This window comes from Balaenoptera musculus, chromosome 10 (assembly GCF_009873245.2).
Source record: "Balaenoptera musculus isolate JJ_BM4_2016_0621 chromosome 10, mBalMus1.pri.v3, whole genome shotgun sequence".
In the NCBI taxonomy this organism is placed as follows: Eukaryota; Metazoa; Chordata; class Mammalia; order Artiodactyla; family Balaenopteridae; genus Balaenoptera; species Balaenoptera musculus.
The window spans coordinates 35,790,741-35,809,523 of NC_045794.1; positions in this window are offsets into that span (position 1 = coordinate 35,790,741).

An 18,783-nucleotide genomic window follows, 5' to 3' on the forward strand; every position below is an offset into this window, starting at 1 on the left:
ATGGTAAATATGTGACCTAATTAAATTTATGGAAACCATTAAAATATGAGTACAGAGAAGAGCTGTTTCCATACAATGGAAATGCAAAGCTTTAGAAAACCATAATAAAGGTGAATCTTTGTATTATTTAGGGCAGAGGTTCTCAACCTTAGAGCTATTGACATTTTAAGGTTGGATAGCTCTTTGTTAGGATTGTCCTGTGCCTTGTAGGATAATTAAAAGCATCCCTGGTCTTTACCCACTAAATGCCAGTATTTTTAATATTCCATTTTATTTATATGTCTTATAACTATATCATTTTGTGTAGCTTTTTAAATTTCTGTTGTAGGGAATACAATATACATACTTTTCACCATTTACTCTAAAGTCCATGTGTTACTTCTTGAACTGGAATGTAGAAATTTTACCACCATATTGGTCCCTTTATCCTCACCCCTTTAAGTTGTGATTGTCTTATGTACTAAACAGGTCCTTTATACAACGTTAAAATTTTTGCTTTCAATCATTGTGATAGGTATAATAATGCTCTCTCCCCCAGCACACACACACACACACACACACACACACACACACACAAAGGAACACAACCTTGCCAATACCTTGATTTTAGCCCAGTGAAATCTGCTTTAGACTTCTGAACTACAGAACTGTAAGATAATAAATTTCTGTTGTTTTAATCACTAAATTTGTGGTAATTCATTTCAGCATTCACAGAAAACTAATATAAATACTAACCACATAAAGTTCAGTCAATATGGTAGACTCTACTGACCCTGAAAGAATCCTCTTCTATTCATAAATACATCACAAAGCTAAATAAAATTTTCAAGATTTTTGTATTCATAGATGAACTTTAAATAAAAAATGAAAGAAAAAAATTTCCAGATGCTAGGGGAAAACAGAGATAGCTGAAAATTGGCAGAAAAAGGAGTAACTCATGCAATGATTGGGAGAGGGTAGGACACAGGGTTTCGGACACAGTAGGGGCCTTAAGACAATGGGGTAGGATTTTAACATCCACACAAGAACTGGAAACAATGAATTATGGCCAAAGCCAGAAGATGTGAAGATGTTACTGATCCCTCCAATAAAAATAGGGAGATATGAATGATTATATTACACATACATACACATATATTTTGCACAAATTGGCCCAAGAATTGACAAGAATGCTTGCCAGCTGTGCATGATCATAGGTGGAAAACAAAGTCACCTGTAATAAATGTCAAATCTCAAGCCTTGGCACTTATAAGCACATGGTCCAAAATTACATCTGCACTGGTATAAGAAATTATAAAATCAGAAATGAGAATAAAACCCCTAGAGTCTTCTGAAGAAGCAAATGTAAAAATTCCATTAAGGGAGCTTCCACAACTTCTGGCATATAAGAGAAAAAATTCTGATGAAGATATAATAACAATAATTTCAATAGCAATAATAAATTGCATTGAAGTAAAATACCATGAAAACGAGTCAGGAGACAAACATACAAAAAAGAAAAAAGAGAATTAGAATCTCATGAACTCAGAATATCAGAAAAATGTGATCAAAAAGTATTAAAAAATATATTTTAAATGATTGGAGTTTTTTAAGGAATAGAAAAAAATAATGAAGGAACAGAACTGTATGAGGAAATATTAGGCAGATTTCAAAGGAAACCAAAAGGAACTTCTAGACACAAAAGAATATTTAAAAAAAAAAATTTTTTAAACACTGGCTAGAAAAAGCAGCAGATAAAATAGAGCTGAAAATTAGAGAACAAAAAAATCTGGGAATAAAAAATGAGATCTGAAGATATTATTGAAAATCTGGCAAGAATGATACAAAGATGGAAAATGTGAACAGTGTTACAATTAGAAGATCCAAACACAATTACTTAGAGATGTAAAATAAGAGACTAGAGAGAATGGAAGTAGATAGTGTTATTGGAAATATTTAAACAAATAAGAGTGAAAAGCTTTCAAGAATTAAAGCATGCATGAGAATCTAATCCTGGGTGAGATGGAATAAGCACACCCCAGCCTCTCTCTCCCACTTAATGCTACCAAACCTGGACAGAATGCATGGAGTATTTGAGGACTCTGAAAATTAAGTAGTAGCAGGCAAATTGAGAAAGAAGACCAGAGTTTGAAGTACCACCATAGTGACAGTGAGTAATTCTAAGAAATACACCATCACCCAAGTCACAGACTGCCTCTGGGTGGTACGCACATGAGATAAATCTGAATACACTACAAAGTCTTTGAAATCTCTCCAAAGAAGGCTAGTCAAAGCTGACAGTCTATACACAACTGGGCCAATTGCCTGCTTTTTTAAAATAAATTGACATTCTCCCTGGTACTTAAAATTCATAGTGCTTACCATAGTCAAATGTTCAAGATATAATCTGAAATTATTTGGCATATGAAAAACCAGGGAAACTTCAACTTACATAAGAAAAATAAAATCAACAGATACCAATGCCAGGATGACAAAGATGTTGGAATTATCTGAAAAAGACATTTAAAAAGCTATTAAATACTCCATAAAACAAGGGCAAACACTCTTGAAACAAATAAAAAGATAGAAAGTGGCAGCAACTAAATAAAAGATATAAAAAAAGAACAAAGTGGAAATTTTAGAACTGGAAAGCATAATAACAGAAATTTTTTTTTAAATCCGAAACATTTATATTAACATATTTCCATACAGATAACCCAATGAAAGTTTAGTATTAGTCGTTTTCTTTGTTTTTTTATACTGCAGGTTCTTATTAGTCATCAATTTTATACACATCAGTGTATACATGTCAATCCCAATCGACCAATTCAGCACACCACCATCCCCACCCCACCGCAATTTTCCTCCCTTGGTGTCCATATGTCTGTTCTCTACATCTGTGTCTCAACTTCTGCCCTGCAAACCGGCTCATCTGTACCATTTTTCTAGGTTCCACATACATGCGTTAATATACGATACTTGTTTTTCTCTTTCTGACTTACTTCACTCTGTATGACAGTCTCTACATCCATCCACGTCTCAATACATGACCCAATTTCATTCCTTTTTATGGCTGAGTAATATTCCATTGTATATATGTACCACAGCTTCTTTATCCATTCATCTGTCGATGGGCATTTAGCTTGCTTCCATGAACTGGCTATTGTAAATAGTGCTGCAATGAACATTGGAGTGCATGTGTCTTTTTGAATTATGGTTTTCTCTAGGTATACACCCAGTAGTGGGATTGCTGGATCATATGGTAATTCTATTTTTAGTTTTTAAAGGAACTTCCATACTGTTCTCCATAGTGGCTGTATCAATTTACATTCCCACCAACAGTGCAAGAGGGTTCCCTTTTCTCCACACCCTCTCCAGCATTTGTTGTTTGTAGGTTTTCTGATGATGCCCATTCTAACTGGTGTGAGGTGATACCTCATTGTAGTTTTGATTTGCATTCCTCTAATAATTAGTGACGTTGAGCAGCTTTTCATGTGCTTCTTGGCCATCTGTATGTCTTCTTTGGAGAAATGTCTATTTAGGTCTTCTGCCCATTTTTGGATTGGGTTGTTTGTTTCTTTAATATTGAGCTGAATGAGCTGTTTATATATTTTGGAGATTAATCCTTTGTCCATTGATTCATTTGCAAATATTTTCTCCCATTCTGAGGGTTGTCTTTTCGTCTTGTTTATGGTTTCCTTTGCTGTGCAAAAGTGTTGAAGTTTCATTAGGTCCCATTTGTTTATTTTTGTTTTTATTTCCATTACTCTAGGAGGTGGATCAAAAAAGATCTTGCTGTGATTTATGTCAAAGAGTGTTCTTCCTATATTTTCCTCTAAGAGTTTTATAGTGTCCGGTCTTACATTTAGGTCTCGAATCCATTTGGAGTTTATTTTTGTGTATGGTGTTAGGGAGGGTTCTAATTTCATTCTTTTCCATGTAGCTGTCCAGTTTTCCCAGCACCACTTATTGAAGAGACTGTCTTTTCTCCACTGTATATCTTTGCCTCCTTTGTCATAGATTAGTTGACCATAGGTGCGTGGGTTTATCTCTGGGCTTTCTATATTGTTCCATTGATCTATGTTTCTGTTTTGGTGCCAGTACCATATTGTCTTGATTACTGTACCTTTGTAGTATAGTCTGAAGTCAGGGAGTCTGATTCCTCCAGCTCCATTTTTTTCCCTCAAGACTGCTTTGGCTATTCGGGGTCTTTTGTGTCTCCAAACAAATTTTAAGATGATTTGTTCTAGTTCCATAAAAAATGCCATTGGTAATTTAATAGGGATTGCATTCAATCTGTAGATTGCTTTGGGTAGTATAGTCAATTTCACAATATTGATTCTTCCAATCCAAGAACATGGTATATCTCTCCACCTGTTGGTATCATCTTTAATTTCTTTCATCAGTGTCTTATAGTTTTCTGCATACAGGTCTTTTGTCTCCCTAGGTAGGTTTATTCCTAGGTATTTTATTCTTTTTGTTACAATGGTAAATGGGAGTGTTTCCTTAATTTCTCTTTCAGATTTTTCATCATTAGTGTATAGGAATGCAAGAGATTTCTGTGCATTAATTTTGTATCCTGCAACTTTACCAAATTCATTGATTAGCTCTAATACTTTTCTGGTGGCATCTTTATGATTCCCTATGTATAATATCATGTCATCTGCAAACAGTGACAGTTTTACTTCTTTTCTAATTTGTATTCCTTTTATTTCTTTTTCTTCTCTGATTGCCATGGCTAGGACTTCCAAAACTATGTTGAATAATAGTGGTGAGAGTGGAAATCTTTGTCTCGTTCCTGATCTTAGAGGAAATGCTTCCAGTTTTTCACCATTGAGAATGATGTTTGCTGTGGGTTTGTCATATATGGCCTTTATTATGTTGAGGTAGGTTCCCTCTATGCCCACTTTCTGGCGAGTTTTTATCATAAATGGGTGTTGAATTTTGTCAAAAGCTTTTTCTGCATCTATTGAGATGATCATATGGTTTTTATTCTTCAATTTGTTAATATAGTGTATCACATTGATTGATTTGCGTATATTGAAGAATCCTTGTATCCTTGGGATAAATCCCACTTGATCATGGTGTATGATCCTTTTAATGTGTTGTTGGATTCTGTTTGCTAGTATTTTGTTGAGGATTTTTGCATCTATATTCATCAGTGATATTGGTCTGTAATTTTCTTTTTTTGTAGTATCTTTGTCTGGTTTTGGTATCAGGGTGATGGTGGCCTCATAGAATGAGTTTGGGAGTGTTCCTTCCTCTGCAATTTTTTGGAAGAGTTTGAGAAGGATGGGTGTTAGCTCTTCTCTAAATGTTTGATAGAGTTCACCTGTGAAGCCATCTGGTCCTGGACTTTTGTTTGTTGGAAGATTTTTAATCACAGTTTCAGTTTCATTGCTTGTGATTGGTCTGTTCATATTTTCTGTTTCTTCCTGGTTCAGTCTTGGAAGGTTATACCTTTCTAAGAATTTGTCCATTTCTTCCAGGTTGTCCACTTTATTGTCATAAAGTTGCTTGTAGTAGTCTCTTAGGATGCTTTGTATTTCTGCGGTGTCTGTTGTAACTTCTCCTTTTTCATTTCTAATTTTATTGATTTGAGTCGTCTCCCTCTTTTTCTTGATGAGTGTGGCTAATGGTTTATCAATTTTGTTTATCTTCTCAAAGAACTAGCTTTTAGTTTTATTGATCTTTGCTATTGTTTTCTTTGTTTCTATTTCATTTATTTCTGCTCTGATCTTTATGATTTCTTTCCTTCTGCTAACTTTGGGGTTTCTTTGTTCTTCTTTCTCTAGTTCCTTTAGGTGTAAGGTTAGATTGTTTACTTGAGATTTTTCTTGTTTCTTGAGGTAGGCTTGCATAGCTATAAACTTCCCTCTTAGAACTGCTTTTGCTGCATCCCATAGGTTTTGGATCGTCGTGTTTTCATTGTCATTTGTCTCTAGGTATTTTCTGATTTCCTCTTTGATTTCTTCAGTGATCTCTTGGTTATTTAGTAATGTATTGTTTAGCCTCCATGTGTTTTTGTTTTTTACGTTTTTTTCCCTGTAATTCATTTCTAATCTCATAGTGTTGTGGTCAGAAAAGATACTTGATATGATTTCAATTTTCTTAAATTTACTGAGGCTTCATTTGTGACCCAAGATGTGATCTATCCTGGAGAACGTTCCATGCGCACTTGAGAAGAAAGTGTAATCTGCTGTTTTTGGATGGAATGTTATATAAATATCAATTAAATCTATCTGGTCTATAGTGTCATTTAAAGCTTCTCTTTCCTTATTTATTTTCATTTTGGATGATCTGTCCATTGGTGTAAGAGGTGTTAAAGTCCCCCACTATTATTGTGTTACTGTCGATTTCCTCTTTTATAGCTGTTAGCAGTTGCCTTATATATTGAGGTGCTCCTATGTTGGGTGCATATATATTTATAATTGTTATATCTTCTTCTTGGATTGATCCCTTGATCATTATGTAGTGTCCTTCCTTGTCTCCTGTAACATTCTTTATTTTAAAGTCTATTTTATCTGATATGAGTATTGCTACTCCAGCTTTCTTTTGATTTCCATTTGCATGGAATATCTTTTTCCATCCCCTCACTTTCAGTCTGTATTTGTCCCTAGGTCTGAAGTGGGTCTCTTGTAGACAGCATATATATGGGTCTTGTTTTTGTATCCATTCAGCAAGCCTGTGTCTTTTGGTTGGAGCATTTAATCCATTCACGTTTAAGGTAATTATCAATATGTATGTTCTTATGAACATTTTCTTAGTTGTTTTGCGTTTGTTTTTGTAGGTCCTTTTCTTCTCTTGTGTTTCCCACTTAGAGAACTTCCTTTAGCATTTGTTGTAGAGCTGGTTTGGTGGTGCTGAATTCTCTTAGCTTTTGCTTGTCTGTAAAGCTTTTGATTTCTCCATCAAATCTGAATGAGATCCTTGCTGGGTAGAGTAATCTTGGTTGTAGGTTCTTCCCTTTCATCACTTTAAGTATATCATGCCACTCCCTTCTGGCTTGTAGAGTTTCTGCTGAGAAATCAGCTGTTAACCTTATGGGAGTTCCCTTGTATGTTATTTGTCGTTTTTCCCTTGCTGCTTTCAATAATTTTTCTTTGTGTTTAATTATTGCCAATTTGATTTCTATGTGTCTCGGCGTGTTTCTCCTTCGGTTTATCCTGTATGGGACTCGCTGCGCTTCCTGGACTTGGGTGGCTATTTCCTTTCCCATGTTAGGGAAGTTTTCAACTATAATCTCTTCAAATATTTTCTCGGGTCCTTTCTCTCTCTCTTCTCCTTCTGTGACCCCTATAATGCGAATGTTTTTGCGTTTAATGTTGTCCCAGAGGTCTCTTAGGTTGTCTTCATTTCTTTTCATTCTTTTTTCTTTAGTCTGTTCCGCAGCAGTTAATTCCACCATTCTGTCTCCCAGGTCACTTGTCCATTCTTCTGCCTCAGTTATTCTGCTATTGATTCCTTCTAGTGTAGTTTTCATTTCAGTTATTGTATTGTTCATCTCTGTTTGTTTGTTCTTTAATTCTTCTAGGTCTTTGTTAAACATTTCTTGCATCTTCTCGATCTTTGCCTCCATTCTTATTCCGAGGTCCTGGATCATCTTCACTATCATTATTCTGAATTCTTTTTCTGGAAGGTTGCCTATCTCCACTTCATTTAGTTGTTTTTCTGGGGTTTTATCTTGTTCCTTCATCTGGTATATAGCCCTCTGCCTTTTCATATTGTCGGTCTTTCTGTGAATGTGGTTTTTGTTCCACAGGCTGCAGGATTATAGTTTTTCTTGCTTCTGCTGTCTGCCCTCTGGTGGTTGAGGCGATCCAAGAGGCTTGATGGGAGGCTCTGGTGGTGGGTAGAGCTGACTGTTGTTGTGGTGGTCAGAGCTCAGTAAAACTTTAATCCACTTGACTTGATGGGTGGGGCTGGGTTCCCTCCCTGTTGGTTGTTTTGCCTGAGGCAATCCAACACTGGAGCCTACCTGGGCTCTTTGGTGGGGCTAATAACAGACTCTGGGAGAGCTCATGCCAAGGAGTACTTCCCAGAACTTCTGCTGCCAGGGTACTTGTCCCCACGGTGAAACAGAGCCACCCCCGTCTCTGCAGGAGACCTTCCAACACTAGCAGGTAGGTCTGGTTCAGTCTCCCCCGGGGTCACTGCTCCTTCCCCTGGGTCCCGATGCACACACTATTTTGTGTGCACCCTCCAAGAGTGGGGTCTCTGTTTCCCCCAGTCCTGTCGAAGTCCTGCAATCAATTCCCACTAGGATTCAAAGTCTGATTCCCTATGAATTCCTCCTCCCATTGCCGGACCCCAGGTTGGGAAGCCTGACGTGGGGCTCAGAACCTTCACTCCAGTGGGTGGACTTCTGTGGTATAAGTATTCACCAGTCTGTGAGTCACTCACCCACCAGATATGGGATTTGATTTTACTCTGATTGCCCCCCTCCTACCATTTCATTGTGGCTTCTCCTTTGTCTTTGAATGTGGGGTATCTTTTTTGGTGAGTTCCAGTGTCTTCCTGTCGATGATTGTCCAGCAGCTAGTTGTGATTCTGGTGTTCTTGCAAGAGGGAGTGATAGCACGTCCTTCTACTCCGCCATCTTCCTTAATCAATAACTGAAATTTAACAACTCATTAGAATGGGCTCAGTAGCAGAATGGAGATAACAGAGGAAATAGTCAGTGAGCTTGAAGACAGATCAATTGAAATGATCCAATCTGAACAACAGAGAGTGTTATTTGTTTGGTTGATTTCTGTTTTTGCTTTTATACTGTTTTTGTTGTTGTTGTTGCTTATTTTTAAGTGAATATAGCAAAAGAAATCTATGAGACAAAATCAAAGTAACCTTAATGCTATTAGGGTTCCAGGAGAGGAAAAAGAGTTCAATAGCAAAAAAAGTATTTCAAGAAATAATGGCCTAGAGGTGGAGTCAAGATGGCAGTGTGGGAAGACGCAGAGTTAGCTTCTCCCCACAGCTAGGGTGCCTGCCAGCCACTGGTGGGGGACTTTGGTGCCCAAGGAGATGGGAGGAACCCTAAGGTGGACCGGTAGGACATAGGGGGACTGAGTGGGGAGGAGAGGTGGAGGTCAGACAGGATTGATGCCCTTGAGGTCGGGGAAATCAGGACAGGAAGGCGGCAGGAACTCGCTGGGAAGAGTGGGAGAGGAGCTGAGGATGATCACCTGGCCCACTTGGGCTGGGAGCCTGCTGAGCTCCCAAGCCAGTACCCCCCTCCAAAGCCCCATCCATGCTGCGTGGGTCCTGGGGGCATAGGAGGGAGGCCGGGGAGATCAGGAGAGGCAGGCAGGAGAGGCCTGTGGGAGGGGCCCTCCAGGAAGTGGGAAAGGAGCCGAGGGCATTTGTCTCACCCACTCAGGTCCAAGGAGCCTGCTGAGCTCCCAGGCCAATCCCCTGCCCTCCAAAGCCCCTTCCAGGTCGCATGGGTCTTTGGGGGCATAGGAAGGAGGCTGAGGGGAGAACAGAAGATGCAGGTGGGAGGGGCCCTCTGGGAGGAGCAGGAGAATAGCAGAGGGTAATTGCCCCTCCCACTTGGGAATGGGAGCCTGCTGGGCTCCCAGGTGAGGTCCCCTGCCCTCTGAGACCGGGGTGGGGGGCACGACTGGGCCCTTTCTGTTGCTTGAGCCTAAGCCCCAAGCCCCACAGCCCCTAGGGTCTTTTCCAGCCCTGTGGGTCCTGAGTATTGGCCCCGCCCACTGCCCAAACCTCGCCTTTGCTAAGGCCCTGCCCTCGACAGCCAAGGACTTTACCCCCCACTTTTTTTTTTTCACTCCTCTTTTTTACTATTGTGGTACTGATGTACCTTCTGGTTGTTGATTCATCTACATTTTTATTTTTATATTCTTTCTAACATATCTGTTAGTTTCCTAGTCTAATTTTAGATTTTACTTTGTTATTGTTCTTTTCTTTTTTTTTTTTGCTGCTCCATGGGGCTTGCAGGATCGTCATTCACGAGCCCAGGGTCGGGCCAAAGCTCACGCAGTGGGAGTTTCGAGTCCAAACCACTCTAACAGAGAACCTCAGACCCCAGGGAATATTCATTGGAGTGAGGACTCACGGAGTTCCTCATATCAGCACCGAGACCCAGCTCTACAAAATAGCCTACAAACTCCAGTGCTGGAAGCCTCAGGCCAAACAACCAGTAAGACAGGAACACAATCCCACTCATAAAAAAAAAAAAATGAGATGGCAAAAAAATAAGTCACAGATGAAGGAGCAAGGTAAAAACCTACAAGACCAAATAAATGAAGAGGAAATAGGCAATCAACCTGAAACAGAATTCAGAGTAATTATAGTAAAGATGATCCAGAATCTCGGACATAAAATGGAGGCACGGATTGAGAAAATACAAGAAATGTTTAACAAAGATCTAGACGAATTAAAGAACAAACAAACAGAGACGAACACAATAACTGAAATGAAAAATACACTAGAAGGAATCAATAACAGAATAACTGAGGCAGAAGAACAAATAAGTAAGCTTGAAGACAAAATGGTGTAAATAACTGCTGAGGAGCAGAATAAAGAAAAAAGAATGAAAAGAACTGAAGACAATCTCAGAGACCTCTGGGACAACACTAGATGCACCAACATTGGAATTATAGGGGTCTCAGAAGAAGAAGAGAAAAAGAAAGGGTCTGAGAAAATATTTGAAGAGATTATAGTTGAAAACTTCCCTAACATGGGAAAGGAAATGTCACCCAAATCCAAGAAGCACAGAGAGTCCCATACAGGATAAACTCTAGGAAAAACACACCAAGACACATATTAATAAAACTAACAAAAATTAAATTCAAAGAAAAAATATTAAAAGCAGCAAGGGAAAAACAAAAAATAACATACAAAAGAATCCCCATAATGTTATCAGCTGATTTTTCAGCGGAAACTCTGCAGGCCAGACGGGAGTGGCAGGATATATTTAAAGTGATGAAAGAGAAAAACCTACAACCAAGATTACTCTACCCAGCAAGGATCTCTACCCATTCAGATTTGATGGAGAGGTCAAAACCTTTAAGGACAAGCAAAAGCTAATAGAATTCAATACCACCAAACCAGCTTTACAACAAATGCTAAAGAAACTTCTCTAAGTGGGAAACACAAGAGAAGAAAAAGACCCACAAAACAAACCCAAAACAATTAAGAAAATGGTAATAGGAACATACATAACGATAATAAACTTGAATGTAAATGGATTAAATGCCCTAACCAAAAGACACAGGCTTGCTGAATGGATACAAAAACAAGACCCATATATATGCTGTCTACAAGAGACCCACTTCAGACCTAGGGATACATACAGACTTAAAGTGAAGGGATGGAAAAAGATATTCCATGCAAATGGAAATCAAAAGAAAGCTGAAGTGGCAATACTCGTATCAGATAAAATAGACTTTAAAATAAAGTCTATTACATGAGATAAGGAGGGACACTACATAATGATCAATCCAAGAAGATATAACAATTATAAATGTTAATGCACCCAATATAGGAGGACCTCAATACATAAGGCAAACGCTAACGACCAGGAAAGGAGAAATGGACAGTAACACAATAATAGTAGGGGACTTTAACACCCCACTTACACCAATGGACAGATTATCCAAACAGAAAATAAATAAGGAAACACTAGCTTTAAATGACACAAGAGACCAGATAGATCTAATTGATATTTATAGAACATTCCACCCAAAAGTGGCAGAATGCACTTTCTTCTCAAGTGCACATGGAACATTCTTCAGGATAGAGCACATCTTGGGTCACAAATAAAGCCTCAGAAAATTTAAGAAAATTGAAATCATATCAAGCATCTTTTCTGACCACAATGCTATGAGATTGGAAATCAATTACAGGGAAAAAAACTGTAAAAAACACAAATACATGGAGGCTAAACAGTGTGCTACTAAATAACCAATAGATCACTGAAGAAATCAAGAAGAAAATTTAAAAATACATCAAAACAAATGACAATGAAAACACGACAACCCAAAACCTATGGGACACGGCAAAAGCAGTTTTAAGAGGGAAGTTTATAGCAATTCAATCTCACCTCAAGAAACAAGAAAAATCTCAAATAAACAATCTAACCCTACACTTAAAACAACTAGAGAAAGAAGAACAAAGAAAACCCAAAGTCAGTAGAAGGAAAGAAATCATAAAGATCAGAGCAGAAATAAATGAAATAGAAATGAAGAAAACAATAGCAAAGAGAAATAAAACTAAAAGCTGGTTCTTTGAGAAAATAAACAAAATTAATAAACCATTAGCCAGGCTCATCACGAGAAACAGGGAGAGTACGCAAATCAATAAAATTAGAAATGAAAAACGAGAAATCACAACTGACACTGCAGAAATACAAATGTAAGAGACTACTACAGACAACTATATTCCAATTAAATGGACAACCACGAAGAAATTGACAAATTCTTGGAAAGGTACAATTTTCCAAGACTGAACCAGGAAGAATTAGAAAATATAAACAGACCTATCACAAATAATGAAATTGAAACTGTGATTAAAAATCTTCCAACAAACAAAAGTCCAGGACCAGATGGCTTCACAGGCGAATTTTATCAAATATTTAGAGAAGAGCTAACACCTATCCTTCTAAAACTCTTCCAAAATATATCAGAGGGAGGAACACTCCCAAACTCATTCTACAAGGCCACCACCACCCTGATACCAAAACCAGACAAAAATATCACAAAAAAAGAAAATTATAGACCAATATCACTGATGAACATAGATGCAAAAATCCTGAACAAAATACTAGCAAACAGAATCCAACAGCATATTAAAAGATCATACACCATGATCAAGTGGGATTTATCCCAGGGATGCAAGGATTCTTCAGTATACGCAAATCAATCAATGTGATACACCACATTAACAAATTAAGGAATAAAAACCACATGATCATCTCAATAGATGCAGAAAAAGCTTTTGACAAAATTCAATACCCATTTATGATAAAAACTCTCCAGAAAATGGGCATAGAGGGAACCTACCTCAACATAATAAAGGCCATATATGACAAACGCACAGCAAACATCATACTCAATGGTGAAAAACTGAAAGCATTTCCTCTAAGATCAGGAACAAGACAAGATGTCCACTCTCGCCACTCTTATTCAACATAGTTTTGGGAGTCCTAGCCATGGCAATCAGAGACGAAAAAGAAATAAAAGGAATCCAAATTGGAAAAGAAGAAGTAAAACTGTCACAGTTTGCAAATGACATGATACTGTACATAGAAAATGCTAAAGATGCCACCAGAAAACTACTAGAGCTAATCAATGAATTTGGTAACATTGCAGGTTACAAAATTAATGCACAGAAATCTCTGGCATTCCTATACACGAACAATGAAAAATCAGAAAGAAAAATTAAGGAAACACTCCCATTTACCATTGAAAAGAAAGAATAAAATACCTAGGCATAAACCTGCCTACGGAGGCAAAAGACTCAGAAAACTATAAAACACTGATGAAAGAAATCAAAGGTGACATAAACAGATGGAGAAATATACCATGTTCTTGGATTGGAAGAACCAATATTGTGAAAATGACTATACTACCCAAAGCAATCTACAGATTCAATGCAATCCCCATCAAACTACGAATGGCATTCTTCACAGAATTAGAACAAAAAATTTTAATTTGTATGGAAACACAGAAGATCCCGAATAGCCAAAGCAATCTTGAGAAAGAAAAATGGAGTTGGAGGAATCAGGCGCCCAGACTTCAAACTATACCACAAAGCTACAGTAATCAAGACAGTATGGTACTGGTACAAACACAGAAATATAGATCAATGGTACAGGATAGAATGCCCAGAGATAAACCCACACACATATGGGCACCTAATTTACAACAAAGGAGGCAAGAACATACGAAGGAGAAAAGACAGGCTCTTCAAAAAGTGGTGCTGGGAAAACTGGACAGCTACATGTAAAAGAATGATATTAGAACACTACCTAACAACACACACAAAAATAAACTCCAAATGGAGTAAAGACTTAAATGTAAGACCACACACTATAAAGCTCTTAGAGGAAAACATAGGAAGAACACTATTTGACATAAACTACAGCAAGATCTTTTTTGACCCACCTCCTAGAGTAACAGAAATAAAAACAAAAATAAACAAATGGGACTTAATTAAACTTAAAAGCTTTTGCACAGCAAAGGAAACCACAAACAAGACAAAAAGACAACCCTCAGAATGGGAGAAAATATTTGCAAATGAAACAGACAAAGGATTAATCTCCAAAATATACAAACAGCTCATGGAGCTCAACATCAAAAAAACAAACAATCCAGTTAAAAAATGGGTGGAAGACCTAAATAGACATTTCAGCAAGGAAGACATACAGGTGGCCAAGAGGCACATGAAAAGATGCTCAACATCACTAATTATTAGAGAAATGCAAATCAAAACTACAATAAGTATCACCTCACGCCAGTTAGAATGGCTGTTATCAAAATATCTAGGAACAATAAATGCTGAAAAGGGTGTGGTGAAAAGGGAACCCTCTTGCACTGTTGGTGGGAATGTAAATTGATACAACCACTATGGAAAACAGTATGTAGGTTCCTTAAAAAATTAAAAATAGAACTACCATATGACACAGCAATCCCACTACTGGGCATATACCCAGAGAAAACCATAATTCAGAAAGAGTCATGTACCACAATGTTCATTGCAGCACTATTTACAATAGCCAGGACATGGAACCAACCTAAATGTCCATCCACAGATGAATGGATAAAGAAGATGTGGCACATATATACAATGGAATATTACTCAGCCATAAAAAGAAATGAAATTGAGTTATTTGTAGTGAGGTGGATGGACCTAGAGTCTGTCATACAAGGTGAAGAAAGTCAGAAAGAGAAAAACAACTACCTTATGCTAACGCATATATATGGAATCTAAAAAAAGAAGAAAAAAGGTACTGATGAAGCTAGTTGTAGGGCAGGAATAAAGAGGTAGACATAGAGAATGGACTTGACACGGGGTGGGAGGGCACAGCTGGGGTGAAGTGAGAGTAGCATCGACATATATACACTACTGAATGTAAAAGAGTTGGCTGGTGGGAAACAGCAGCATAGCACGGGGAGATTGGCTTGGTGCTTTGCAATGACCTAGAGTGGTGGGATATGGAGGATAGGAGGGAGGCTCAAGAGGGAGGGGATATGGGGACACGTGTATGCATATGGTTGATTGGCTTTGTCGTGCAGCAGAAACTAACACAGTATTGTGAAGCAATTATACTCCTATAAAAATTGATTAAAAAAAAAATATATATATATACATTAAGAAAAAAGAAATAATTGCCTTAGACTTCCTTAATCTGGAGAAAGACATAAACTTAGCAGATTCAAGGAGCTCAGTGAATTCCAAATAGGATAAATGCAAAGGAATCCATGGCCAACCATATCATAATCAAACTGCTGAAAACAATAGAAAAACAAAACTATCACAAAGAAAAAATTTTGAAAGCAACCAGAGAAAAATTATACTTTACTTATAGGGAAGCAACAGTTTAAATGAATGCAGGTTTCTCATCAGAAGCCATGCAGGCCAGAAGGAAGGGAACAACATTTTTTAAAGTGCAGAAAAGAATTCTGTCATCCCAGAATTCAATATCTGGTGAAACTATCCTTCAGGAATAAAGATGAAGGGAAAGTACTCTCAGATTAAGAAAATCTATAAGAACTGGTTGCCAAAAAACCTGTTCTAAAAGAATTGCTAAAGGAAATCCTTCAGACAGAAGGGAAATGATAATATAAAGGCAACCAGCATATCAGTAATGAAGAAATAGGAATAGAAATGGTAAATATCTGGGTAAACATAATAGATTATTCTTCTCTTGAGTCTTATAAAATATGTTTGATGGTTTTATTAGTTGTCTATTGATGCTATAACAAATTACCACAAACTTAGTGACTTAAAATAACACAAATTTATGATCTTACAGTATTGTAGGTCATAAATCTGACACTAGTCAATAGGCTAAGCTCAAAGCATTGACAAGGCTGTATTCCTTTCTACAAGGAGAATCAATTTCCATACGTTTTGCAACTTTTAGAGAGTGTCTGTGCTCCTTGGCTCATTTCCCCCTTCTCCTATCCTCAAAGCCAGCAACAGCAGGCTAAGTCCTTCGCACAGTGGATTCTCTCTGATTCTCTGACTACAGTTCAGAAAGGTCCTTAACTTCTAGGGATATATATGATGACATTGGGGCTACCTCATAATCTAGGATAATTTCTCCATCTCAAGGCTCTTAACCTTAATCACCTGTGCAAAGTTCCTTTGCCATAGTCGTAGGTTCTGGGGATTAGAGTATGGACCTCTTTGGGGAGCCATTCTTCTGGCTACCATAATGATTGAAAGAAAATATTTTAAAGTATGCCAAAGGGGTTTCAATGTTTGTAGATTTAATACATAAGACAACCACAACATAAAGAGATGAGGATAAAGTTACCAATATAGTGGAAAAGTTTCTATATTCCAACTGAAGTGGTACCATATGGACTCTAAGTAGACAGTGAAAAGTTAAATATGTATATTGTATTCTCCAGAACACTAATTTTAAAAGCTATACAAAGAGATATAGTTAAAAGACAGAATAGATAAAATAAAATGGAATATTAAAAAATGTTCAGATAACTTGAAAGAAGACAGGAAAAGGATTAAGAGAGGAACAGATAAAAGAAGGAACAAAGAGAAAAGAAATAAAAACATGGAAAACCAAAATCCAAACATATCCATATTGCATTAAATGTAAATGGACTGAAAAACCAACAATTAAAATTAAAAGACCAAGACTGTCAGAATGGACTTGAAAAATGTACCCCAACTATGGGCTGTTAAAAGATACTCATTTCAAATATAATGTGGTAAATTTAAGGTAAAAGTATTAAGAAAAGATATACAACGTAAACGTGAATCAAAAGAAAGTTGGAGTCACTATTAATAACAAAAAAAGTAAATCTAGAGCAAAGAAAATTATCAGGAGAAAGGGGTACATTACCTAAAAATAAAATGGTCAATTCCCAAAGAAGACATAACTGTCCTACATGTGTATGCTCCTAATAGCAAAACTTCAAAATACTTGAAGCCCTAGAGAAATGGTGAACAGAACTGAAGGAAGAAATAAGAAAATCCACAATTATATTTAGAAACTCCCCATATTCCTCTCTCATAATCAATGGAAATCTCCAGTCCCAGATAGTTTCCATGCCAAATGCCACCAAATATTTAAAAAAAAAATAATATCACATAAACCTTCCAGAAAATAGAAGAGGAGGTAATATTTCCCAACTCTTTTTATGAGACTAGCATTACTCATACCAAAACCAGACAAAGACAATACAAAACAAAAAAAGGAAACTAGAACATAGATACAAAATATACCTTTTGAACATGGATACTAAATATATCTTTTGAACATACATGTAAAATCCTCTATAAAATATTAATAAATCAAATCTGGCAAAATATAAAAAAGAGTAATAAACTGCAATGAAGTAGGGTTCATCCCAGGAATGCAAGGTTGAGTCAATATTTTAATCAGTCAATGTAATCCATCACATTTACAATCTAAAGAGGATAAATTATGTGATCATATCAATTGATGCAAGAAAAGTATTTGACAAAATTCAACAACTATTGATGATAAAATAAATAACTCACTACAAAGTAAAAGTAGGAGGAAACCTCCTCAGTATAATAAAGTATATTTTAAAAGATTCTACATTAACAAGACAACAATATGTTGAAGTTTCTAATCAATGCAATGAGCCAAGAAATAAAAGCCATTCAGATTGTAAAGGAAGAAATAATTTTTTCCCTAGATGGTTTGGTCATCTGCATTTAAAAATTCCCAAAGCATCTATGAAAAAAAGCTACTAGAATTAGTAAGAGAGTTTAGCAATGTTACAATGCCAACATACGGAAACCAATTATGTTTCTATATGCAAGCAAGGAATAACTGAAAATATAAATAAAAAGCAACACCATTTTATAATAGCATGAAAATGGATAAATCTAAATATAGACAAGATTTTACACTGAAGACTACAAAATATTGCTGAGTGAAATTAAAGAAGACCTAAATGGATGAAAAGATTTACCATGCTCATTAATAAGAAGATTTAATATTTTTAAGGTATCAATTATACTCATATTTATCTACAGATTCAAGACAATCAAAATCTCAGTAGGCTTTTTGGCAGCAATTGACAAGCCAATTATAAAATTTATATGGAACATACAATGGAATACTACTCAGCCATAAAAAAGAACAAAATAATGCCATTTGCAGCAACATGTATGCAACTAGAGATTATCATATTAAGTGAAGTAAATCAGAAAGAGAAAGACAAATACTATATGATATCACTTATATGTAAAATCTACAATATGACACAAATGAACTTATCTATGAAACAGAAACAGACTCACAAACATAGAGAACAGACTTGTGGTTGCCAAGGGGGAGGGGTTGGGGGACAGACAAGTGGGAGGTTGGGGTTAGCAGGTGTAAGCTTTTATATATATAATATATAAACAAAACGTCCTACTGTATAGCACATAGAACTATATTCAGTATCCTATAATAAACCATAATGGAAGAGAATATAAAAAAAGAAAGTGTATTTTATATATATGTATATATATATATATATATACACATATATGTATATATATATAACTGAGTCACCTTGCTGTACAGCAGTAATTACCACAACATTGTAAATCAACTATACTTCAATAAAAAAA